The 26,575-nt window shown below is 41.0% G+C and overlaps 1 long non-coding RNA gene across 3 annotated transcripts in view; it reads right to left on the minus strand.

The window, feature by feature from the left end:
• Window positions 1-7,892: 7,892 nt before the first annotated feature.
• The window catches only part of LOC113035416 (uncharacterized), a 28,693-nt gene continuing 10,010 nt past the window's right edge, over window positions 7,893-26,575 (minus strand). Inside the window, exons 2-6 of one of the 3 annotated variants that reach the window (XR_013911740.1) lie at window positions 17,783-17,948; window positions 15,316-15,382; window positions 15,121-15,185; window positions 9,969-10,130; window positions 7,893-9,888 (exon numbers count right to left, since the gene is read on the minus strand). This is a non-coding gene — a long non-coding RNA (uncharacterized LOC113035416). Of the gene's footprint in view, window positions 9,889-9,968; window positions 10,187-15,120; window positions 15,186-15,315; window positions 15,383-17,782; window positions 17,949-26,575 lie in introns of all 3 variants that reach the window. The other 2 variants (XR_003274343.2, XR_013911741.1) reach the window with 2 other exon arrangements.

The raw sequence follows: 26,575 nt of genomic DNA on the forward strand, positions 1-26,575 counted from the left end.
TGTTTTTGCATCTGTAGATCAGCATAATTGACATGCCTGCAGCTGAGACATATGGTCACAGTATTTGATTAAATTTGAGCAAAATACACATTTAGCTGAAATTTAACCGTATTGTGTGAGGTATGGGAGGGATAGGAAATTGATCCAGTTAGCTTGATTGACAGTGAAAAAGTAAGACCATTAGTTCACTATTCATCTTTGGTCACGGGGACTGGAGCCTGACTTTTCATTGTGAAGCCTGTGAAGATATACAGTAGCAGGAAAATATCAAGTAATTTCACTAATGCTAATACTGGGACCCCAAAGTGTTGGCTTGTCTCAACTTCAGTTCATCTTCAATCCCAACTTTTGGACCGTTTTCAAAAATGTAATTATGAGGAGCTTCATTGGGGTTTGTGGGATTTTACAGGTGCCAGTGATGGGGATTAGGACAGGACCCCGTGGAATTTCGACGCTGGTGAAGATGAAGATGGAGGATTAGATGGAGCTCTGAGTAACCAGGGTGAGGCAAAGAGGAGCTGTTTTGCACCAATGAGGGTCTAAAAGGCAGAAGAGCAGTGAGATTGAAAGCATGCTGAGTGGAGGCTGATTAGCTTGAAGAACGCTGGAAAGAAGATGATTGGATTAGGGCAGTAATGTCACCGCTCAGGTTGACAGCTTGGGAAAGGGTAAGTGATGTAAAAAAAATACCCAGGAAACTAGGCAGATTAGTGATTATAGATCTTCTTTACTGAACTCATGCCCATCTACAAACTCGCAAACCTCCGATATATTTTTTAAATCAACTAAACCTAATGGGGCAGACTTTTCACAACTCTTCAAACTGTTCTCCTGACTGGGGGAGTCTGGGAAACTGTGGAGGTTGTTGATTATCAGATCAAATAACAGATTGTTATCAAATAACTTATTGTATTTTATATATGTGTGTGTGTGTGTACACACACACACACACACACACACACACACACACACACACACACACACACACACACACACACACATAAAAAAAAACAACAAAAAAAACACCCAGCACGCCCCTGCGGGCGGTTTATCCTTCAAGCTCGGGTCCTCTACCAGAGGCCTGGGAGCTTGAGGGTCCTGCGCAGTATCTTAGCTGTTCCCAGGACTGCGCTCTTCTGGACAGAGATCTCCGATGTTGTTCCCGGGATCTGCTGGAGCCACTCGCCTAGCTTGGGAGTCACCGCACCTAGTGCTCCGATTACCACGGGGACCACCGTTACCTTCACCCTCCACATCCTCTCGAGCTCTTCTCTGAGCCCTTGGTATTTCTCCAGCTTCTCGTGTTCCTTCTTCCTGATATTGCTGTCATTCGGAACCGCTACATCGATAACTACGGCCGTCTTCTTCTGTTTGTCTACCACCACTATGTCCGGTTGGTTAGCCACCACCATTTTGTCCGTCTGTATCTGGAAGTCCCACAGGATCTTAGCTCGGTCATTCTCCACCACCCTTGGGGGCATCTCCCATTTTGACCTCGGGACTTCCAGGTTATACTCGGCACAGATGTTCCTGTACACTATGCCGGCCACTTGGTTATGGCGTTCCATGTATGCCTTGCCTGCTAGCATCTTGCACCCTGCTGTTATGTGCTGGATTGTCTCTGGGGCATCTTTACACAGCCTGCACCTGGGGTCTTGCCTGGTGTGATAGACCCCAGCCTCTATGGATCTTGTGCTCAGAGCTTGTTCTTGTGCTGCCATGATTAGTGCCTCTGTGCTGTCTTTCAGTCCAGCTTTGTCCAGCCACTGGTAGGATTTCTGGATATCAGCCACCTCCTCTATCTGCCGGTGGTACATACCGTGCAGGGGCCTGTCCTTCCATGATGGTTCCTCGTCTCCCTCCTCTTTCTTGGGTTTCTGCTGCCTGAGATATTCACTCAAATTGCTATGTAACAGGAGTACTGTCTAAAACCCCATGCACGACACCACCACTTCTTCTTGCATTTTAGTCAAACTTCAGTCTGGTGTGTTTGGTAATGTAGAGGACAGCTCCAACACAGAGACTATATCTCCCACATGTAGAGTGACTCAGTGACAGGAAAAAAATATATATAAAAAAGACATTCAAACTCATGTCTTATTACTTAGCATTTGAGAGACTCAGTCTATCTTCACTCCTGGACTCTCAGCATCTGTCATCTCTTTACCAGAAGCCCCAAGCAATTTCTGGAACACAGCATACAACATTCCGTATGCAGACACAGCAACACAACACATACATTTTAACTCGGATTCACTCTTTTGAACTTACATAATGAATCTACATTCAATCTATAATCCCTACAGAATATCTGTTCGGTAATGTGGAAACAAAATACAGTACTGCATTGATGCACAATAAAAATGTCTCTTTTTATATACACAATAACGTAGATGGCGAACCCTGCAGCTATTTTGGTGTTTTCTCGTTTCTTCAGTGTAAGTGCGGCTCAGTGACTGTAGCTTATATATCAAAATGATGGCAGTTGGTGGGTGACTTCATGAGGATACAAGCATCGGGAGTTTAAAAATCAGTGGTGAGTAGCATACCAATGACTGTTTTGCAATAGTACAATTGTCAGTGGAGCAAGAAATCTCTGCATGACACAAAATCAGTTTAGGAACTATAGTAAGTTGTTAACAGCTCTCTGAAACAGTATCAAATTAAATGAAAAAAACATGTGCTCTATGAAGGGACATTGTTTTTGTGGCCAATAGATTTCATTCGATTGAATTATGTTGTACAAATCGATTCTTAAATGTACCTTCTTAGCAAGAAATACAAAAAAGAAAAGCTGAAATGTCTGTGTATATAACGCACAGTGTTCACTGGATTGGACAGTGGAAAAAAAAAAAACATAGCAAACACGCAGATATTTTAAAGCATTATGGTGTTCAAGCCCAACTCAGTCCTGAAACTGTTCCTCAGTGGGCATAAAATCACTTTTAGAGTGAAATGAGCAAACTGTGAGTTTAATTTTATTACACGTAGATATCAAGAAGAGATGAGATATGAGTTTATCTGGAACCTCATGCACACTGAGTGAGTTATGTTTATAGGAACTGGTGAGAATTGATAAGTATCTAGTGATTCTGATTCCATTATCAATGTCACTTATAGGTTTGATTTGTTATCAGTTCTCTTATTGATTCTCATTGGGTCCTTGCTAGCTCTGCTTTGAGAGTAATCACCATCACTAAGCAGCATATCAAAGACATTACATTTGTGCATGAATTTCATGCTGTGACGTCAAATGTTTTTGGATATTGGAGGTGTTTTCCCTCCTTGTTTTGATCAGTGTTGGCTCATTACTCACAAAAAGTAATGTCAAATCAAATCAAATCAAATCACTTTTTATTGTCACATCACATGTGCAGGCACACTGGCACAGCACATGCGAGTGAAATTCTTGTGTGCGAGCCCCACAAGCAACAGAGATGTGCAAACACAACAACACAAACGAGCAAAATACAAGAATGGCCAACCTGAAACTAATAAATATATGTACAATATATAATAGTGTATGCATTTCTGGATGTGTATACTAAATATTTTCCTACGTGTGTGTGTGTGTGTGTGTGTGTGTGTGTGTGTGTGTGTGTGTGTGTGTGTGTGTGTGTGTGTGTGTGTGTGTACACATTTTTACAAATTAAATAGTAAAAAAAAAAATAATAATAATAATAATAATAGTAATAATAAAATATATAAAATATACAGAGTTGAATATGTGCAAAACAAGTGGCATTTATATACAGTGTGTAGTGCATAATGTTAAAGTTCCAGTAGTGAAGCTGAGGTGTCTATGAAGTGTTCAGCAGTCTGATGGCCTGATGGAAGAAGCTGTCTCTCAGTCTGCTGGTACAGGACCGGATGCTGCAGAACCTCCTTCCTGATGGAAGCAGTCTGAACAGTTTATGGCTGGGGTGACTGGAGTCCTTGATGATCCTCCCCGCTTTCCTCAGGCAGCGCTTCCTGTAGATGTCTTGGAGGGAGGGAAGCTCACCTCCAATTATCCGTTCAGAGCACCGCACTACTCGCTGGAGAGCTTTGCAGTTGTAGGCGGTGCTGTTGCCATACCAGGTGGTGATGCATCCAGTGAGGATGCTCTCAATGGCACAGTGATAGAAGGTCTTGAGGATGCGGGGGCTCATGCCGAATCTTTTCAGTCTCCTGAGAAAGAAGAGGCGCTGCTGCGCCTTCTTCACTGTTTTGTTTGTGTGTACTGACCACGTAAGATCCTCAGCCAGATGTACTCCAAGGAACCGGAAGCTGCTCACTCTCTCCACAGCAGCGCCGTTGATGGTGATGGGGGTGTGTACTTCTCTGCACCTCCGGAAGTCCACTATCAGCTCCTTTGTCTTTGCGACGTTGAGGGTGAGATGGTTGTCTTGACACCAGTGGGTCAGGGCGCTGACCTCCTCCCTCTAAGCCGTCTCATCACCGTTGGTGATAAGACCCACCACTGTAGTGTCGTCCGCAAACTTCACAATGATGTTGGAGTTGTTAGTGGCTGTGGCTGTGGCTAATGTGGTACACATATTACACAGAACACTTATTAAAAGTGATGCAGTACATTACTTAATTACGCCAAGGAGGAAAAAATTCATGATGCTACTCATAACATTACTTTGATCTTATTCTGTAAAATTATTTGAAACACAATAGCTCATAATTACCATTAACAATATAGACCTGAGGCTACAGTCCCACACACCAACACAAATCCCTGTCCTGATGAGGACACACGTGATCTTTTTCTTAGTATTTAGGTATGAACAATAGAAACATGTGCAGGTAGAAACGAAGGCTGCGGCCTGACTGCTTATCTGTTTGTCACCTGATGAAGTTCAGCGGCGACTGGCTTCACTGCAGCTCACAAATGACGGCTCACTTGACCCCAGTCCTTGGCTGGGATTGGAATTCCCTCAGCTTCAGCATCACTCTGGGTTTTTGGCTAGCTTACCATAATCAGCTCTCTCTGCAGATACTTGCAAAGAGTTGAAGTTGTGTTAGCAGCATATTACAGTTTTTTCTGTTCTGGATACAGTTTTCACTTTATCATTACGCTCTTGTCCTTCTGTGCAACAAAAATAAAAGTAATGTCCATATCCATGCTGTAAACTACTCTAATATTTCCTCCTCCAACACATGAACGGAAATCAGCTCATTGTATCACATGTGCAACAACCGATAAGGTTTAATAGGCAAGCGGACTAATGATTCCAAGGAATTTGATTCCTCTAGTTTGCATGCCAAAGTATCCTTGGCCAAGATACTTAACCAGTGTGATTGTGACTGATAGCTAAATAAGGCACCACAGTGGTGTGGCGGTTGGCACCATTGCCTCACAGCAAGAAGTTTCCTGAGTTTAAATCCATGGGTTGTCTAGGGCCTTTCCGTCTTGATATTGCGACAGAGCTCGGTCGTTTCTCTCTCTCTACTTTTGCTTCTTCCCACAGAGCAAAGATGTGTTAGGTTAATTAAGTGGTGATGCTAAATTGGCTGTAGATGTGAATGATTGTCTGTCTCTGTGTTAGCCTAGATAGGCTCCAGCACAACCTTGAACTGGATAAGAGGAATCAATGGATGTATGGAACTAGTAGAAGTCATTTTCTGCTTGACTTTATTAGTCTTTCACATCACTGTGGAGGAATTTTGACCCACTTTTCTTTACAATGTGTAGAATATTTAGCTGATTTAGAGTTTAGAAATGTGTTAAAATATAATGTAGAAGTGTTGTAGAGACACTGACACGGCCCTCAATATAATAAAGGCTGATTGTGTCGTGAACTTAGGAGTAGAGTGTAGGAGACCTCCCCCACTGAGTGGAAATTCCCCAGAGGAAGTCTTAGGGTGGGGGTCTCAACATTTCTAGGGGGTAGGGGGGCCAGTGGCGCAATGGATAATGCGTCTGACTACGGATCAGAAGATTCTAGGTTCAACATTTCTAACTGGATAACTGTGGTTTGGAAGGGAGAGGGGTTTTATGACTTGGGAGTTACCTACATCCACAGTGTTTTAACTGTCACGCACACACATCCACACGCACACTCACTCATGTGCACTCACGCCTACACGCAGGTATGCATACACAGGCACACACAAGCACTCACATAGACACAAGGGAACGCGCACATGTAGGCATTCATGTGCTCGTGCACATAGACACAGACAGAGTTTGCAGCACACCGTAGGGGGTTTTATGATGGGGTCACTTCTATAAAGCTGGCTGTAACTAACAAAGGGGTGAAGACTTTTTGCAGAGGGACACCGGCCTCGTCTTCCCTTCTAGAAGTGCTTAAATGAAGATGAGTAAAGATGAATAAAGATTTTGTGAAAATGACTACGGAGTCCGGTGCCATCTCTGGACGCTCGAGGAATGAAAAGAACCGGGGTAAAACTGATTTCGCAACAAATGTTTCTTCTGTTCATTGAGATTTGGGGGAATTAGTTCATGCACAGTTCTCTTAAGTCAGTGCCCGTGTCCTGTGGCTGCAAAACAAGTGCTTGACAGATGTATGAGATGTTTGTGCTGATTTGGTTTTTACTGCTTTGAACTCATCTGTCCATTGTTCCTAAAGTCTTGTGATTTTGTTTTGATGCAAATCTGGCAACAGTTCCATACAAGTCATACTTGTTTAACCTTTTTCTAATTGGACTGTGTAGCGGTAGCAAGGCAATGTGAAGGGGATCAAATGGGGGGGGGAGAGAGAAAAAAAAAAAAAAAAAAACACCACACGAGCCTTCAACAGTTTTTCAAAGATTTGAATATATTCTCTCTTTTTTCTGGTACAGAGGTTTTGTCATGCTCACCAGCAACACATCTAGAAATACCCGCTCGAGCCTCACAAACTCCTCCTTAAATAGATGCTGGTCATACCATCACCAATAAAATGTAAAAAGTCCCCCCCTCCGACACAGCCCAGCTACAAAAACCTATACAGTGAAATACTGTGGTTATTTTGACACACCTCACAAATATCCGATTACAAAACACCCCCCAGCTAAACAATATCCAAACTAACTAAGTCAAATCAAACTGAAAATTCAGCCCACTACACCCCTCAGCTCTCATCAGATGGTTCAACCCACTATCAGTGGGTGATTGGAGAACTCCTTTCAGGTGAACATCATTAGGCCATAATCATGTGTGCACTCCATGACTCAGGCCTTCAGGAAGTTGACTGAGAGAGAGAGAGAGAGAGAGAGAGAGAGAGAGAGAGAGAGAGAGAGAGAGAGACTCCTGGGATATGATTGGCATGCCTGAAAGGACCCTCTTAAATCCTATGGAAGCAGTAAAGATACTACTTGTACTATAAAAACTTTCTTCTTCATATGACTGTAAGCTGTAATGTGCAATTTTTAAATTTGTTTTGGACTGTATGACTTGTAAAACCTGTAATCAGGTCTAGATATTGTTGGTTTGTTGCTCGTTTTTACATGTACCACACAACAGTGGTTAATATTTTTAAAACCAGCTGTCACTATTGGTAGTACTATTTGTTTTTAAGCAGGGTAGCTGTCTGGGATGAGGTTGCCGAGGCAGCAAACGTGACATTAAGGTGCATTGAATTGCTCAAACCATTATCTGTGTGGGCACAGATGCACTTTACAGAGACTTGTAAAGTCCTGTACTCAGGAGCTGGCAGGCTAAAGATAGTTTAATGTCCTTGTGTTTTCACTTGCACCCCATCAATGAATTCTTGGGCTGCACTACATTGTGAAAGACACAAAAATATTTGACACTTGCTGCTTATTTTTACCACTACTGTTTGCATTGTTTTTAATGACCAAACGTTTTAAATTATGTCTGTGACCCTGGAATTTTGATTTTAAGTAAGAATAGTATGAGAAACCACCTACCTCACATGCAACTGGTTATGTAATGTGAGAAGAAAAAAGAAAAAAAAAACAAAACACCAGGCACACTAGGATAAAGAAAGTTCAAGTTTAGCCAACAGTTTTAAAAATGCCAGCCCTTGAACTATTTTCCCTCTAGCTGCTAATTCAGACCTAATACAGTCAGCAAGCACCGCTGTGGAGGACATTGTTTGTACAGCAGTTTAAAAGAGAGGTCGCAAAGAGAAGCTTTCCATCACTTGTTGAACCACTTGACACCTGCCCCAATGAGAGAGTTTCCAAGATGAATGGTCACCTAAGGCACTCATCACCTCACCTGTGACAAGCTGTGCTGTGAAAAGACTCTTCTTTGCTGTCAGTCTGATATAAACTGGCATCAGGACATCAGTGGGGGCACTGGTGATAAACAGTTCAGGTTAACTGAAGGAAAATCGACTAATTTTATTAGATCATAATAAAATATTAATCAAATCAATTTTGATGCAGTCAAATAAAAGCAAAAAGGAAAGAAAATCAGCAACATGATTTATTGGGCATATTTTTAATGGAGACTTAATGGGTGCGATCAGACTTTATGATGCTACTTCTGTGACCCTGAATGGATAAACAGGTATAAAAATGGAAGGATAAATGTTGCTATTGCCAGGTGCATGCATATCCCTGTACTGTATGTGTGTATGGGCTTTTCCTAGGCTTTTAGGAGCTGGTTTTTATTGCTTGTCCTTGTCGTCCTTGTGTAATCGGTGTTTGTGCAAGTGCGCGCGCGTGTTCTCCACAGATTTCAGTATTACTGTTTTTTCTGGTAGCTTATTGTAATGTTGCGTCTGTTTTTTTTTTTGTATTTGTTTTTTTGAAAAACTTATTCCACAGATCCCTCAAAGACCAGCAAATCTTGTTACTAAACATTTGCATGTTTACAGTAAGGATAAAATATATATATGTGCGCACGCTCAATTATCTGGCTGTCATGATTTTTTTTTTTTTTTTTCCTTCACGTTTATTTATTTAACCAGGACATACTGTGGTGGCTCTTTGCAGTCAACTGCACTGCAACTTAAGCTTCCAGCAGATAGAAAAATGCTGCAAAAGTACACAAATCATAATACAACACAACACAAAGGTTGAACAAAATAAAATGAAAGTGTTTTTGGGCAGACAGTAATGTAGGAACAGCTGCGGAAGTAACCGCAGCTATTAGCTGTATCTACAGTATTATATGAATCATGCAATAAGAACACACATTACTGCATATTTTTCTCCCTCACAACACTAATGAAACCTCTGCTTCTTTTAAGCATATTTCATTTGTGTTTTGTGACAATTTTTTTTTCCACCGCTATTGCGTTGTCTTATGTTTTATTCAACTTCCGTGGTCTTTTGTTCAGCTGTTTTGTGCTGTGTTTGTGAACCTTGATCTAATTTTTTATTTTTTTATTTTTTTTATTTATTTTTTTTTAACTTACTGTTACTTTTATTTTTGTATCCACACCCAAGTCAAGCCAGCTGCTTTAAAGCTAGGCATTGTTTGATATACAAACAATATGTCAGTCAACCTCATCTTACAATTCTTGACTTTGTAAGTCTGAATAGAATAAAGTACTCTATTGGGGTGATATGTTATTAGAAGGTTTTTAAGATAAGATGGGGCCTGATTATTAGATTATGGCTGTAACAGGGTGCCAGTTGAGATAAGCCAATATTGCTAAAACCTACAACAGCTACTACCCCTTGGAAACCCATTTAATGAAGCTCTCTATGCACTGTTCTTGAGCTGAAGACCACATGAAGTTTGGAGGGCTGCAGCGATTAACTCTGTAGAAAGTTGGTAACCTCTGCACACTATGTGCTTCAGCATCTGCTTGTCAGGGCCAGGAGAATGAACCCAAACGCGGACACGGACGGAGGCACTATAATTCAAACATGAACTGTGAGCCAGACGTAGAGCGATGAAACTATACAGATTAAAGAGTCCACGAACGGGGGCTAAAGGTGAAATGGGTCGTGGTTTGGAGAAGGTGCTCAGAGTCACTGCAACGAGAGGAGAGAAATGTCAGGAGAGTTCCAAAGAGGTGTCAGGTAAGTAAGTCAGGTGACTTTCAGTCTCTTACTCGTTCGCAGGTGGAGAACAACGTGGTGGGGAAAGCAGTCAGAGAGGTCCGGGTGAGTTTCCTGTCAGATGTCGTGATTGCATGAATCCCAGTAGCCATGGCAGGGAGGCAGGCAGATGGAATGAAGAGAGGAGTAGAGCATGGACTGTTACAGTGAAGCTCCTGAGAAGACCAGCGTCCAAATAAAGATGAGTATTGTTAGTAGGTGAACAAGATTACTGGAAAAAGAAAAAAACAAACAAGGTAAGTGGGACTAGTAACTGTGAGAGCTTTGGCGGCCAACACTAAAACAGGTTAGCTATAGATCTGGTGATGAGATCACTGGTCTTAAATACAGGCAGCCTAATTGCTGACAGGTGTGGACAGAACGCTGAATGGAATGGCTCCGCCCAGAGGTGGAAACGGGCAGTCAACCTGGACCATGACGCCACTAACCCAGCTCTATGATTTCACATGGCCTACCACTTTGTGGCTGAGTTGCTGTCATTCCCATTCACTTGCACTTTGTCATAATTCCACTAACAACTGACTTTTGAATATTTAGTAGTGATATCATGACTGAACTTGTTGCACAGGTGACATCTTGTCATGGTACCACACTGAAGTTCACTGAGCTCCTGAGAGCGACCCATTCTTTCACAAATGTTTGTGGAAGCAGTCTGAATGCTTAGGTGCTTGATTTTATACACCTGTGGCCGTGGGAGTGATTGGAACGCCTGTATCCGATGATTTGGAAGGGTGCGTGAATACTTTTGGCAATGTAGTGTAGGAGTGAAGACGTGTCACAGGAAGTTGCGTCCTATTACAGTAGCTCTTTAGATTGACACATTCTTTCACAAATGTTTGTGAACTGCATGGTAGCTGCTTGATTTTATACACCTGTGACCTCAAAGATAAAGAGGTGTGGCCCAATACTTGTGTCTATATAGAGTAGTTGCATGTAGCCCCTTCTTTTACAAAGAATTCATGATGCAAGCATTTGATTCATAATTTCTTTTGGTCAGCTAAAACCAACAACATTTCTGCTCCGGCTTCTTTTTCTATGATCCCAGCTGCAGCGATGACCCACACAGCAACAACACATTGTTTGATGAGCAGTTTTTAACTTGCATGCCCGAGGCACCAACTCCGTGATGGTCTTTTGTAATTTCATTCTCAATTTATCTGATTCAGATGTAGCAGAACGTGTGCTTAAAGCCAGCAGCATATATCATTATTCAGAACATTACTTTCTGATGGCAGCCTAAAAAGTTGCTTTCCCTTTAACTGCACCCATAAATCAGTGAAAAGCTTTTATGTTTCATTATGGGATGGAGGCATTATCCATCATTTGTCTGTTTTCAGGTTTGCTGTCTGGTCTGCAGACTAAAAAGGGAATATTTAAAAAGGTTAGATGGCGGTTTTGTCAAAACTATGAAGGCTTTAAAGTGCTTTCTCTCTTCAGAGGTAATAAGTAGGAATAATGAAACATTTTAACTTTTTTAAACAATTCTTTGAGCTCACTACATTTTTCCCCTTCAAATATTTACAACATTTTTCTGTGGTTCGTTTAATTGAATTGCCTGACGACATACAAACAGCAGCATGTTACTTAGTCGAAACAGAAGACCAGATATTCCCTCGGTGTGTACAGTATGCCAGTAGATCGTTGCTGTAGTGCTTCAAACTAAAGTAGACTTCCCACTGTGATCTCCTCATCTAAATCAGGCTTTAGCTGCACAGAGTAATTGCTTCCTGTGGCACATTTATAAACTGTGATTATAAAGCAGGTCAAAAAAAAGTGTTTAGTTCATTATAAGAACTTGAACTTTGCTGGAGGTTTTAATGGTCCTCTGACTCTTTGCCAAGAGATTCATTTGGGTTTAATCTTCATCTCCCCAGGTACAAAAGAGTGTGTGTGGGATAGATTCTCCTCCATAAAGAGATTCCTGCAGAAGTGCCTCTTATTTAAGATATCCAATGCAGCGAGGACATGCCATCAGTCATTTGTTAAAACTGTTTATCGTCCGAGTCTGCAAGTCGATTAAGGCTAACATCACCCCTCAATTTCACTGATATTATAGATTTAACAAGCCCTTGCCATGATTTAATTATGTGATACACTTTAGTCAACCAAGGCAAATGATCACTACAAGGCATTATTTTTAAAAAAAAAAATACTATCAGTATAAGGGAAGAAAGGCTATACATTTTATCAACCACTTTTAGGGTATTTGTTTTTCTTTCTTCTATTTTTTCCCTCCATATTGTAATTAGCACAAATTAAACCATTCTGGTGGAAAGCTGCAGTCAATTAACTGAGATTGCAAGAGCGAAAACAGTGACCTTTAATCATTACACAATGTGCCGAAACTATTTACAGATCCTGCAGTTTTGTTTGGATTACAGACGAGAGCCTTATTTCTAGATCTGAGTTTATGTTTGTTTGAAAAATTAGCTTAGATGTATTGCAATTAACTACTTTTCATTAAAAAAAAAATCAAATCTGAGGAGAAGTGCAATAAAAGTAGACATATCTTTACGGTGTTACAAGTAGTCCAGTTCAGAGCAACTTGCACGGGGCGTGGAAATATTAATTCCCACCATCTTTGCCATTGTGCTTGGTTGGCCTGTTGTGCTCTGATAAAGCAGCTCCACATAAATCAGCCTAACGGTGTTTACAGCATGAGCTATAAGTGGCTATTTAACTAGCAAGTAAAAAAAAAAATTCATTTGGCTATTGCACCCTTGCTTTATTGAGCCAAAATTCATCATAAACACGCTAACCCAAGTTTGTTGTCTTGCAATATTTTGAGCATACATCAAGCTTTATTGTTTGCTGCTAACTACACTTGCACAGAACGGTACCTATGGCATATGCTGTACAGCTCCCAGTTCTTCCAGCCACCATGAATGAGTAATAATGCTCCTTTTAAATGGAGGTGAAAGACTCTGACACTGAGTGCCATTATCAGAGACAAGAGTTTTTCTGAGGCCAACCAAAACGAGCACAAAAGAGTGACAGGGCGCTGAAAGAAGATAAGGCTCCCCAATTTACAGGCCTTGAGAGTCAAAGGAAGACTCGGGCACTTATATTAAAGGTTTAAAAATGGAGTTGTGTTTTTATTTCTTTTCCCCAGACCTCATTTTATCTGCTCTGAAGCTGTTGGTGCAATTGGTTTAAAGTACAGAAGAGTCTGCCCTCACTTCACTGCTTTGCCTCTGTCGGATTGTGTGCAAACTCGCCACTATGCATCTTTATTCCTTGGTGTGTATGCTTGGTATTTATTATCAAACAGAATAACCCTCCCTCTGATTTCATAGAACATTCATTATTGTGAGGAAAGGGAAGCTTTCCTCAGCGAAGGCCTTGCTGTGTGAGAAAAGGAGAAGAGTAGGAGAACATTGGTTTAAAACCTTTAATGCCTTTGGGAGGGAAAGGAGGTTTGACAGAATGTGTGTGTAAATATGGCGGGTGGTTGAGCTAAAGATGCGGCATGTTGTCCTCGAGGTTAGTATGAGAAACCACGCTTCTGGTGATAGGTGACATTTTATTGATCTGCAGCCAAGTTGGAGCTAAGCAGCAGCGTGAGCGAGGTAGCATTACGTGACTGGATATTGAAATTGTGACAGCGACGGGCTTTTTCTGTCCTCACTGGGCTGGGTCTTCATCCCCTCCTCCATTGTGCCTTTCTATATTTTTTCTACTTTTCCCTGCCTTTCTCTGTCTTAATGATTGAAACATATGTCTCAAACTCTAAAAAAAAAAAAATTCCCAGAGAGGCAGAAGACCAAAGTGAGCAGAGGAACTGTGGCACGCTTTAATTGAGACCTTACATCACCCTTTACCCACTGGGGTCCGCTGTCTTTGTTTTATTCAGCACATGGCTTCTTGGACTCGTCCTCAGACACAGATTGACACAAACACAGATGCACAAATAGAAAAACAGAAAAAAGTAAGGAGTCCTCTTCTCCTGTAGACACAGGGACCTTGAGACAGCTGCTGTGAATGGCAGAAAAACAATGAAGCACTTTTCGTCCTCCAGTGAAGAGGCGTTGCCAGGCAGCAGGAGCAGGAGGTTGTTACCACCTTCATTCTGCCTCCCCACTCACAAGGCTTTCAGGAGAGGGTCTGTGTTTCACAGGAACCCAGGACCTCAAAACTCTATGCTTCCCCATATAAATACATATAGGGCTTAGACAGACTTTAGCAATGAGTTCTAACTAGCATTTTACACGAGAAATGGATATCGATTGCATTGAAAATGAGTAAGTAGTGAGACAAAACATTTCAAATATGGCCATAAACAATATTATTTATGTGTTGGGGATTATTCCTAAACATAAGCCTCGATGTGAAGCCATAATAATTTTTTCTGATTGAATAAAATTTGGCCATAGTAGAGGAGTAGCTACTGTTAGAGAGATATGGGGTATTATATTCACATGGGAAGGTCCGGGTAATATTTTTTTTAACTAATATATCACACAAGCATTTAATTACAAGTAATAATAATATCCTCCTCCCTGAACCGTTCCCTGCAGCTTCAGGTCAGGTGCCAGCTCTAATTGTAGTTTGTGATTAGGTTGTAAATAAAAGCAGTAAATATATGTGGCCTTCTTGGAGTCCTTGGGAGGGGTGCTGGAAGGCTCCTCATCTGGCAACATTGTTGTAGTGCTGGGGGACTCGTGTAGGTAACAGGTGCAAAACCTCGGTATGCGTGGATTTGTTTAATCGTGGGCTTCGGTGCTAATCACAGTTAGTCCATAACTAATCCTCTGTTCAAGTAAGCATAAGGATGGACTAGCAACAGTGGTAGATAATCTCATATATACATACTCAAATAGAGGAGCGTGAACTGATAGCGGTGGTCCATCTGGTGGTAAGTCAGATAAGATGCCGGAAAGTGAGTTTGTCTTGGGAGCTGGTTTTCTAGCAGAACTTTTGCAGTAGTCATAGGGAAGCTGGGGACAATGAGTCTGAATAGTCCTTAATTCCTCCCTCCATTTCTGAGACTGCTGTACCTAGCTGCACTTAGCTGTTCACACCTGGATGCGCATGGCCACACACGCTCCACATCTCCTCATCCGTAATCCAGTCGTGTTTTCAGGTATTCATCGTTTATCAGCAGAGTCGGGATTGTCAGCTACTCAATAAGTCGCTGTGACTCACCTCAGAGCAGAGCAGCGTCCTCAGTCTCTCCTGTAATCCTCTAATTCCTCGCTGGGTTGCTCCCCCTTTAATGAATGTTATGTATATGGAATTTGTTACATGTAGTTATTTATTTATTTTTTTTGTATTTGTCAAACGACTACTTCTATGTAGCTCTTATCAGCCTGAATAGAAAAACAAATGGGGCAGACTTACACATGTGGCCCCACAGTTCACTGTGGAAGCAAAGACTTGCAGTGACGCTGGATTTGAGTAATAAGACCTAAATGAGAAAAGAGAGTAATTCAGGCTGAAGTCATAAAACATTGAAAACAGGGAAGGATTATGATAATATGTGCTAATTTTGTGTTCATTCTTGTTCTGAAGACTGTAGTTCTCCAGTGTCACTCAGGACTGGTATGTGCAGCAATATGTCTTTGTTTTTATCTCCCCACTACTCACCCACTTTTCGATCCTTTTACCCACCCATACCCCACTCTCCTCGAGCTGTCGTTCTTCACCCCTGGCCCCAGATTAGCATATTATAATAAACTTATATACATATATTCAATTTGTACATATTTAGAAATGTATATTAGGTTGAACTACTTAGGCACTCAGAATTTATATGTATGTCTGATATGCTGCCGCGGTGCAATTAATGCAAACTGAAATCAAGCACAGCAAACACTATAATCTGATATGATCACCGTAATTATACTCACAATCAGGGTTTCCACAGTGTCTATAACACATGTGGAATATTAAAGTCGTTCACATTAAAGCAGCACACATTTCTGTTATTTTGCATGAAAGGTCACTGAGCTTAATCAAAAAGTTGTTTGTCTTCCATTAGCTGCATCTGAAAAAGAACAGCATGCACAATATGAAAGAGGAAAAGAACATTTTCATTAGGACATAAGTACAGACTGGATAACATAATTCGTCCCCCAGCTCTAAAAAGACTGAAAAGGAGGTCTTAAAATGCTGCATTTTTCTTTTACTTAAAAAAAACACTGCTACAAGGCTTCACAGTCTAATTAAATCCATCCAGGATGGAGAATCTATCCATCAGCCCATCACTATTCTTCCACAATTCAGGGAACCTGAACCCGCCGAACCCATTTTACAATTGCTATTTAACCCACATGCATGTTTTGGGGAGGAAGTCTGGAGAGACCACAGCCTGAGCTGTTTTTTCCCCAGCCAGACCAAGATAGCCAAGAGGTTTCCTAATTGATCCTGTCAGTAGTATATGCTTATCTCAGATTAATCCATGCTGGTGTAAGTACATGCAACTGCCTCAGTGAAGCTGTGAATGGCTCATTAAATCAGTTATGGTTCCTTTGATCACTCCTTGGTTATTTGGATAACAATTCTGGAGCTAACATGCATATAAGGACTGACCTGCAGGTATCTATGACCAAAACCTATCTAAGGAATCCCTCCAGGGACATCTTATTCGAATGTCCACCCCATTAGCTTTCGATGGAACATCTTGTGCGTACCATGGTGATTGTGGGTAACACAGATTTAGGGTTCAATTCTGGAGAAGGAGCCTAAGAAATGCCTACCACATCCAAGAAAGGCACCCACTCCTGACCTTGGGGAACAGTGGAGAAAAATACTGACACAGGACTTTTTCAAGGCCCTGTAATTAGAATTAAATGACTTTACAAAACTGTTTTCCATTGAACATGACTTTTAAATTGCATTACAAAATCACTTCCACTTAAAAGTTACTTGTTATGTTATCGCATTATCTAGGAAAAACTCATTGGAGTACTTTATCTACCAAAAGTGGGTATCCCTTAGTGATCCACTGTCCAGAGAGCATGTAGCATGCAGTGCATCTACTTCTGAACGTATAAACCTGACCTTAAATGAATCTGACATGTTATTAGAGCCCAAAACAAGTGGATTACATTAGCAAAAAATGCTACATATTTCTGTTTAATGTAATGTAAGAGCAGCAGTTTATCAAATGTTAAAACACAGTTTTGCTGATTGATACAGTGTGAAGGATTACTTGTGTTTGGTAGAGTTTAAATGTGCAATCTGGATGTTTAATAGTAAATTGGGTTTGATAAATGTGGCAAACTGATTAAAAATGCTGTTTCCATTCATATTGTTACATGTGTATCACATTTACTTACTAAATGTCTGAACACAGAAAATTGAAATTAGATGTAGAAATTTGCAAACCTTTTACAGGAAGTTTTCAAATAACTATGCATTCATTAATTCCATAGGAAATGGGAAATGTGCTTCATTAATTGATCATCACCAAGTACCTGTATAAAGGCAGAGGTTTTGGCAGTTTGCTTGTCTGGAGCATTCAGGTGTGTCTTAACACTGTGCTGCAAACTTCCTAGGAGTGGACATCCCAGCAAATTCACCCCAAGGTCAGACTGTGCCAGCTTCACAGGCCTCAGTTAACACGTTAAATCTTAAAGCTTATGACAATAGAATTACAAAAAGAATGAACGAGTATGTCTGAAGGGGTGACAAGAGGGGAAAAAATGGCAGCTCTGCTTAGGTTTGCAAACTTGCTCTGAAACAAACCATAGAACTTCTGCCATATTGGCCTTTGGACGGACTGAAGTGGACATGTTGGACAATAATGCACAGTCCCACATCTGGCAAAACCTAACCACAGATTATCAGCACAAACGCCTCTTACCAGCTGTCAAGCGTATTTAGTGGAGGGGTGATGATTTGAGCTTGTTTTGCAGCCACAGGAACCTGAGCATCTTGCAGGCACTGAGTCAGCCATCAATTCCTCTGTGAGCCAGACTGTTCTGGAGTCAAATGTGAGGTGATCTAAAGAAGATTGGGACAAAATGTCTCTGATGTGAGAGACAAAGTTACACAGACAATAATTAGTTCAAGTTATTGCCGCTTAAGGTGGTTCCACATCCAATCCAATTTGAACAGAGGCGGTGGTTTAAGACACCAACTGTCTGCCATCTATAATCCAGTTTTGAGTTCCCTCCCCAGACGCCTTAACACCGACTCACATCCTGGGCCATCTGACCTCAGAAATTCGCATGATAAGGTGGGGCCAGGTTTCACAATGAGCTCACCCAAAACCCTGGATCATCAGGGGGTCCTTTTGTCCCTCTGTGGGGGGACACTCCCACTAGGTGTAAATCTGGGACTCCCCACCATTTGACCTTAGAACTGAAGAAGCTTCTTGGATGAGAGGTGAAATGTCTTCAAGCAACTTAAAGAAGTCCAGACGCCTTTCTTTGCAAGCTCCTTTGACTACGATGACCTGGATGACTGAGAAGCTTCACAGACACATCCAACCATAGGGTGTACTTTATTTTTCACAGATTTGCAGAGTCCTGTGAAAACCTTGTTTACATTACTGTATATCTATTGGAAAATGTTCATTCAGACTCATGAGACGACCGCATTACAGCTGCATACACATGTGGAAAAGTATGTTTACATATTACAGACCTTTCACAAGTTACACTTAGCCATGTGCTTGCAGTACTCATGCATATCACTTTTATTTCCTGTCCTAAATAGTAAATTGCACATAATATGCTCTGCTAGAGAGGGTTAAAGTAAGGGGTGATTTTGGTGAAAGATATTCCCTGCCTTCATACACCTTTTGAATATAAAGTGATTACAAGCTGGGGCCATCGAAGTGTGCCAAACTGACTTGAGTTTCACTCTGGAATTTAATATTGGAATTTAGTACATTTCAAGATAAAAGGAAAATCGCACAAACAAAATACTCCGCTGCTACACCGTGTGCCCAGAATGTTTAATAGCGATGGCATACTAATCGCAGCTTATTTAAAAAGCGCACCTGACTCACCCAGCAGGACAAGGCGTCAAACTGTCACGAGAACAGTATGTTCAGACAGTTTTTGTTAAAGCCGTTCATGAAAAGGCTGCTTCTGTTTGTTCCGTTAAAGCGTGTTCATGCAGCTGGAGATCTTATATAAGGGATTGGAAGTTTGCACTGGGGTATTATGAATGTTTGCTGCCTTTGCATGGTGGAAATATGAACTAGTGCCATGTTCAATGGAATTAACTTTCTTCAGAGGTCTGGTGGGAATTTAAGGGCAAACTCAGTTCCCCACTTCAGATATGGATGATGACTCATCATATAATACCAGTCTGTGAATAATACCCAGGATTTTGACATTTACATGTGATGAGGAGCCTTGAAAGAGCCTTTCTAACCACTGAGTCTCATGTGGTGTTTTGCCAAGTAGTGATAATAGCAAAAGAGCATATTACACATTGTTTACAGTGATCTTTTTAAAGTTTTTACCAAGCCAAGATGACATTTTGTTTCATTCATTTATCCAATGTCCTCTTACTTTAAATAAATTATTAAAATAAATTACTTTTGAGCTAAATCTAAAAAGTTATGCTATTAAATAGTGTTTTTGCAAAGAGAACTATTATCAGTTTAAATTAGTAACATCACTAGGTCCTCATACTTCTGTTTTCAGAACTTTAATTGCCTCCGTCCATCTCTCTCACCTAACAGTACTGCCATTCTTGTTCTGCTTTAGTTAAATCACACCCATCCTTCAGAAGCTCCATTCGGTTCTAGTTAAATATCGTGTTGATTTCAAGATTCTGCTCCTCACCTTTAAGGCAATCCACAACCTCGTTTCGCAGTACCTTGCTGAACTGCCCATTTATCCTCTCAGATATTCTTCTACCCACCACCTCACCACCCTACGGCCGCCGTGGGGTCTGGAGCTTTCAGCTGCACCACTTCCTGAAGAGCAGTCTAAGAGTGATCAGTTTCAAGTGAATATCAAATAGTGCCTGTTTTTTGTAATGGTGATCCCAAATGGGACTGGGAAAAGAATGAAGTAGAACAAGATTAACGACAAAAAATGTGTGATGTTCTGCATGTGGCATGACAAATAGACACAGAGAGGATGGTAATATAAAATAAATGACTTTGTTTTGCATTATCTAAATGAGAGTTAAGTGTATGCTGGCATATTCGAAATGTGCTTAATCTAAGGAAAGAATCATATTTTACTCCATTTCTGGTCCCTAAACGCTTGAAGTGTGACGATGATGTGTACCCAAAAGGGGGGAAAAAAAGTAAGTGAGCACTTTTTGAATCGTAAAAAAATATTTTTAAAAGCCTGGTGTTGTGCTCCTCCCCCTGTGACTCCGAGAAACCTTGACTCAAAGCGGTTCCTCTCAGCTGCACATCACTGACTCCCTCTGGACGCTCCCACCACTCTGCTGTCACCACATGCTCTATTTCCCCTCCAAATGTGAATACTCTCCATCCCTCTGTCTTCTATATAGTTTAGGGACAGGTGTGTGTGTCGCTGCGTGTGTGTGTGTGTAGAGTGTACTCTGTTTATGCAGTTGTCTTGCAGTTCTGTGCTTGTCTGCTTGAATGAATAGATGTGTGTACTCAGTTAAATAGACTCTCATAGAATTCCATTAGTATCTATTTCAGTGTACGATTTTACTGTTTCTGACATCTTTCCAAGTACTTGATGGTGTGTGTGTGTGTGTGTGTGTGTGTACAAGACTGGAGCTCTCTTGAGGGAAGCAGAGAGAACAGTGGGACTGAATGTCGGACATTTTGGATGGCTTCCAATCCGATACAGTGCAATACCTTGCTTCTTCCTCCCTCAGGCTTGGTTGACATTTAATTTCTCTATCCTGGTGTCCAATGCATAAAAGAAAAGGTCCTGCTGCAATTACAGCCAAGGTCAGTGCAATGGAGTGCAATGCACTGTGATGTTAAGATGTCGAATGAGCGCTTTTATAGCATAATTGTCCTACTCAGCGCCGGTGCACACACAAATACCCACGATAGCACGCAACAGGGAGAGGAAATCTTCATTTTTTATTAAAACAAAGACGTTATTATCGTCCCACAGTATTACAGCGCTGAAATCATAAATGTAGGAGCATTTTTTGTCTGTGTCAGTCAGGATCTGTGCATATTTAATTTAATCCATTTATAGCTATTTTAGTCATCTGGCGTGGAAACCATGCGTGTCATGAAATCTGCCTCCTGCTAATGGTTTTAACATAATGGTTTGGTTTTACTCTGTCAGCCAGATAGATATGTGGGCTTCCATGTGCATTAATGACCTGTCAGTCAAGGAGAAGCAGGGCAAAAGCAACCGCAGACAAACAAATATGTCCTGAACACACGTAAAAACAAAAAAAACAAAAGGTATGCCGTCACCTAGAAACAGTCATACACGGATCTGTGCAGTCATTTGTCCGTCAGTTTCTGGCATGGTCATTATTGTGGTGACTCTCAGTGTGCACGTATTGCTTTAACCCTGCCAAAGCCTTACTTACTAGCCTAGCTTAACACCAAGCCAATTGAAGTGACACCTTGTTATCATTTTTTTTTTTACCCCCACTTACTGCAGCTCTCAATCCTGCCAACCTTTTTTTCTCTCCTTCTATCTCCTTCTCCTTCCACCTAATACCTCGGCTCTCATCTCATTTAGTTCCTTCCCGGAGGCTCATTAAACAGCTTACTCTGGACAAATGCCTGGCCAGTGGAAGTACTTGTACCTGTGTTGGTGTAGTTGCGGCAAGCTACCACCAAGGGGTGATATTGTGCCGTAAAGAATTTGCTTTTTCAACCCTACTTTACTTTCAAGTGTTCCTCCTGAGCCCCCCCACCCAAAAGTAAAATCATGTAGCCCAAACATGTGTGACCATGTAAGTGAAGAGGCTATGCAGGAAGAGTGAAATTAAACTGTACATACGGGAGAAAAGACTTAGAAGGATGGAGCAGATGGTAGACAGATGGAGGAGGGCGGGCAAAAACGAGAGACGTCGCAAGAGAGGAGAAAGGGCAGGATCGAGGGTGAATCAATCAGCGTCTTCCTGTGAGGCGTGACAGAGTCGCAGGCAGCTAGATGGATGCCCGTAGGCGTGCTCAGTGACTGGCAGAGCAGCTGGCTGTTTACTCTTTTTTTTTTTTTTCGTTGGATTCACCTGGACGCTCCATTGACACACGGCGCTGACACAGCACCGGCACCCACAAACGCAATCGCGCATTCACCCTCGGCTTATCGCACGCACACACACAAACATGTTTAAAATTCACAGTAAGCCCTGCAAATCGAAAAGCTGTTTACAATGGGATTAATATGGAAATGGAAGTTAATGCATCTGTAGCTTTTTCAGAACAGTTAACTCTGGAGCGGAGCCCTTTCGGTGAAACCTGGGTGAATAGGCTCTGGTGGATGTGACTCAGTGGACTGGATGGTGAGACTGAGAGAGACAGGTTGGTGAAGAAGTTGAATGCTGAGCAGGTCCTGCCTGAGGGCCAAGAGCCAATATCCGTCACCGTGGCATTAATTATATTCTCTGTTCATTAGAGCACACCCTGGGGACTGCTGTTATTAGACGCAGCCCAATTAGGCCTGCAGTGAGCTAACGATGCCGGGCTGAGGCAGAGGGGCAGTGAAATGCATAAGGAAACCTAGAGGGCTCCATCATCTCATATTTTTTTTCTTTTTTGTGAGGAGGGTAGAGACCAGATGGAAAAGGATGATGTAAGAGGAAATGTAATCTTACAGGACATATCCTCAAAGAAAAAACTGCATTTGCTGAAGTCTCTTTGAGTATATGAAACAAAAAATAAAGGCTTGTGTGAAATGCAGATATAAAAGAACGCCTGTGTCACAGGATCAAGAGAGAGATGCTTTAGAGAACCAATTTCCTATGATGGCATTCAGAGTTTTACCTGAAATAAACCTTGTGATAGGTATATGTGATGGAATATGAGTGTGTGACAAAGATCTGTAAAGCCTTAGTTTGTTGGGCCACCACATCCCAACAAACTAAATGTGGGATACAATGCTGGGAAGTAGTCAGATGTATTGTATTTGAATGTAACTTTTCCAACTCTTTTGCTAAGTAAACACAATAAGAATAAAAGTTTTTAAATATGGTCTCATGCAAGTCTTTATGCCGTCCTGTATTCTCTGTTATCTCACTGTTATTTCACCTGCTGTTGCATCTAGTAACAGTCTTTGGGTTTCAGCAGGGATGCATCCAAAAATTGGTATACCTATTATTTTGAGTTATACTTGACAATTTTAGCCAATTATGACACATACTGTGTGTTGCTTCGCATTATATTTTCCCCCTCAGCGAAGTTGAAAAGTGAGTCTAGCAAAAAAGACAAAAACTCTGTTTGTTAGAATATACTGGCTGCTTCATTTTCTTTGTGGTAGTTTCCATCATATTTACCTATTTACTTAAGCTTAAGACTTTCTGTTAATGTGTAACATTCACTAATGGCCATAACGCGAGACAGGCTAACCTTCATTTGACTGTAAAGTTTCCCTTACATGCATTGATTAAAAGCCAGACTTAGGAAAGTGCATGTCCTGCAGAGACGGGGACCGCAGGACAAGGCGTAAAAATGCTGTACAGCCATCATTTAAAGAGGGACATCTGGTCGCTCATACTTGTACATCATTTTACACAACGTGACATCCGTGGCTCATGTGGTAGAGTGGATTTCATGCTAGTCACGCTGTTGGGAGTTTGATCCCCGGGCCTCTGACACGCGTGTCCTTTAGTGAAATGCTTACACCCCAGGTTAGTCCTGATGGCAGGTGAGCACTTTTCATGTGATGAATGATAACCTTACTGTAAAGTGAATTAGACCTGAGATAAGGCTTAAAGGGGCTGTATGAGGGTGTAAGTGCAGATTTACTTCAGAGATTTCAAGACTTTTATTACTTAAAGAAAGCTGCTTGGGAGAAGTCACTGTCCCATGAATGACACTGCCTATTGCTCATTTTTACAACCCCAGAAGGAGACAGTGGAAGTGAAATGGAGCCTGTGCATTGAGGAGTAATATGTCAACTTTATGATTTGGTGAAGGGCTTCCAAATGTAAATGGGAATTAGGAGATGAGAGGAACTTCACAGTCAGCATTGCAGCCTATCAAGCTTTTTTGCTATATATTCCATACACTGCTAAAAAGTTGGTGAAGATATATTCTTCTCATGTCAGCTTAATTAATTGTAGTAATTCTCTGATTATATTTTTAACTGTTAGAGCTCATTTAACAGCTCCAGATATCTATTTTTATTGCAGCTTAACATTTATTTTTATAGCACTTTGACTGGGATTTAAGCTGAGAGTAATATCCAAGTGACACACCAATATTTTTGGCAAAAAACACTTTGAGACCACAAACCTCCACCAAGGTAGCTCACTCTCTGGGCAGTGTTTAAGTATATAAAAGAATATTATTGTACAAGTTTATTTTTGTGTTCAGAAAAACTATGACTTATTCAGGAATATTGTAGATGTGTTGAAATTGTCATATTGCTATCATTTAAACGATTTTAACATGTTACTGTAAAAAGTCCTAAAAGTCCTTTGGGGTCAACTTAAAAGAAAGTAAAAGCTGTCAAATGTAGATATGAAATATAGTGTGATATAAAAAATCTACATATACCTACATCATTTCCTGAATGTTGCCAAAACAAACAAAGGTAGTAAATTTTTGGCATTTTCAAAGAGAAAGGCAATTTGACCATGTAGGGTTAGGGTCAGAGGTTCAAATTAATGTGATATTTGGAATCCACATATTTTGTCCCCTATGTGCTGCCTATTTGCTGTCATTACTAACAATGGCAGTAAAAAGCATAATTTTAAATAGCTCTATAAAACATTATTATCAAGATCAGTCTATTAACCTTGAGAGGTCAGAGGTCAAATGTGACATGATATTTGAAATCTGTATACGATACCTTCTGTATGTTGACAACACACACCACACTTGTAAGCATCGTGTCTGTCTTATAAGACTTTTTGTCCATTTTTGGCCAATAAGTCATTACGCTGACCTTGAAGACTCTGGTGGAAATGAGCCAAATCTTAATGGACTGTTAACATGAACCCACCCTACAGCCCTACACAGTTTGATCACAATCCGATTCAAAACTTTTCAAGCTATTGAGTTTACAGACAGAAAGGCACAAAGGGCAAACACTACCAAAAACAGGTGAAAATATGGTTTCTTATCTGTTTGTTGATGTTATTTCCTTTGCCTGCTTGAAAGGTAGGGTACCTTCAATGATAAGATTCCAAGTCAGACATGAATATAAGCAATGCTTTAGCTATGGAGCTTATATTCATTGTTTTGTGTAGTTTCTGTAATATGCGATGACTGAATGACTAAAGAAATGTCAAATGTCAAAAATCTCAACAGAAATCAGCAACACACCAGTGCTTTACTTAAGAGCTTAGTTTTGACAGCATGCAAAGCATCACTTTGATGACACCCATCTCTGCTGACAAATTCAGCAACCCACCTTTGCTAATCTAACGTGAAGGCAGATAAAACACAACTGGAGCTGCTGAACTGCGCTCATCATGGCACAAACACAACTTGGCATGACAGAGCGCTGTGGTGTTTCTGCTAACGGTCTTAAGCTTCTACAAATATGGAAATTCCCCAGCACGCCCCCTTGAGATTCTGCAGTATTAATGAGGAAATGCAGACAACAGCAAACAGGTGTTTGTGTTGTGTATTTATCCAGAAGACTCTTGTTTACTCTGTGCTCAGCAACACTGTAAAAAAACTGCAAATTGGGGCAGTAGTTTTGTATTTATTTGTAGTCCCACTTTGTATTTATAATGAAAGACGTGAAACTAAAGATACTGAAAACAGTATAGATTTCATGACTAGATCTTGGGAGAAAAATGCAAATAAAAATCATTTCTAAACAACACAGTCAGTTGTAGTGCAACATTTGCACTTTTGGTACAAAACTGATGGTGTGAGTTCATCTCTATGTGATGTTAAAACACAGCAGTACTTGAATACCGTATTGATCTTCTGTTGGTGAGCACCCTCGCTTCCTGTTCAGTATTATTTTTGCCTTTCAGGTTATTTTTCCATCTCTGTAATAATGACTGTAAATGTGAGCGTGCACTCAGCTGCCCCAGTTCAGGCAGTGTGCTGTTATGTCTGGAGGAGAGGTGAATTAATGTGTCAGCACTTCTTTGATGCAGGGCCTGTTTCGCTACAGCGTGTCTTTGGTTGATTAAACACATCGACTGGCCTGTCAGCGGGCTGGAGGGATGGCCCGCTGCAGGATTCTATGGAACCACTTCTCCACCATCTCTGAGCCTTAGTTGGAGGCTAAAAGTCAAAAGCAGCGCTGGGTGTGAAGTGATGTCAGCACAGTATATTTGAAAACACAAAATCATGTCTTCATCTCCACTGTTTTACCTCCTCTCGCTGTTGTGTAGTATTACTGACAGGGAACTTTTATCTTTTAATCTCCAGCTATTCCCCGCTTCACATCCTGCAGCGTTCTTCAAGGTCCAAGACTAAAGAACTGCTCTTCCATGGTAATAACAGTGCCTATTTGAATACTAAATAGATGCTCATATTCTGTAATTGCTTCTAGCTGCTCTCTATTACTGAATTAATCCTTTCAGACGGCCTTTTTTCTCT

The sequence above is a fragment of the Astatotilapia calliptera genome, chromosome 2 (genome assembly GCF_964374335.1).
Source record: "Astatotilapia calliptera chromosome 2, fAstCal68.1, whole genome shotgun sequence".
Classification (NCBI taxonomy): Eukaryota; Metazoa; Chordata; class Actinopteri; order Cichliformes; family Cichlidae; genus Astatotilapia; species Astatotilapia calliptera.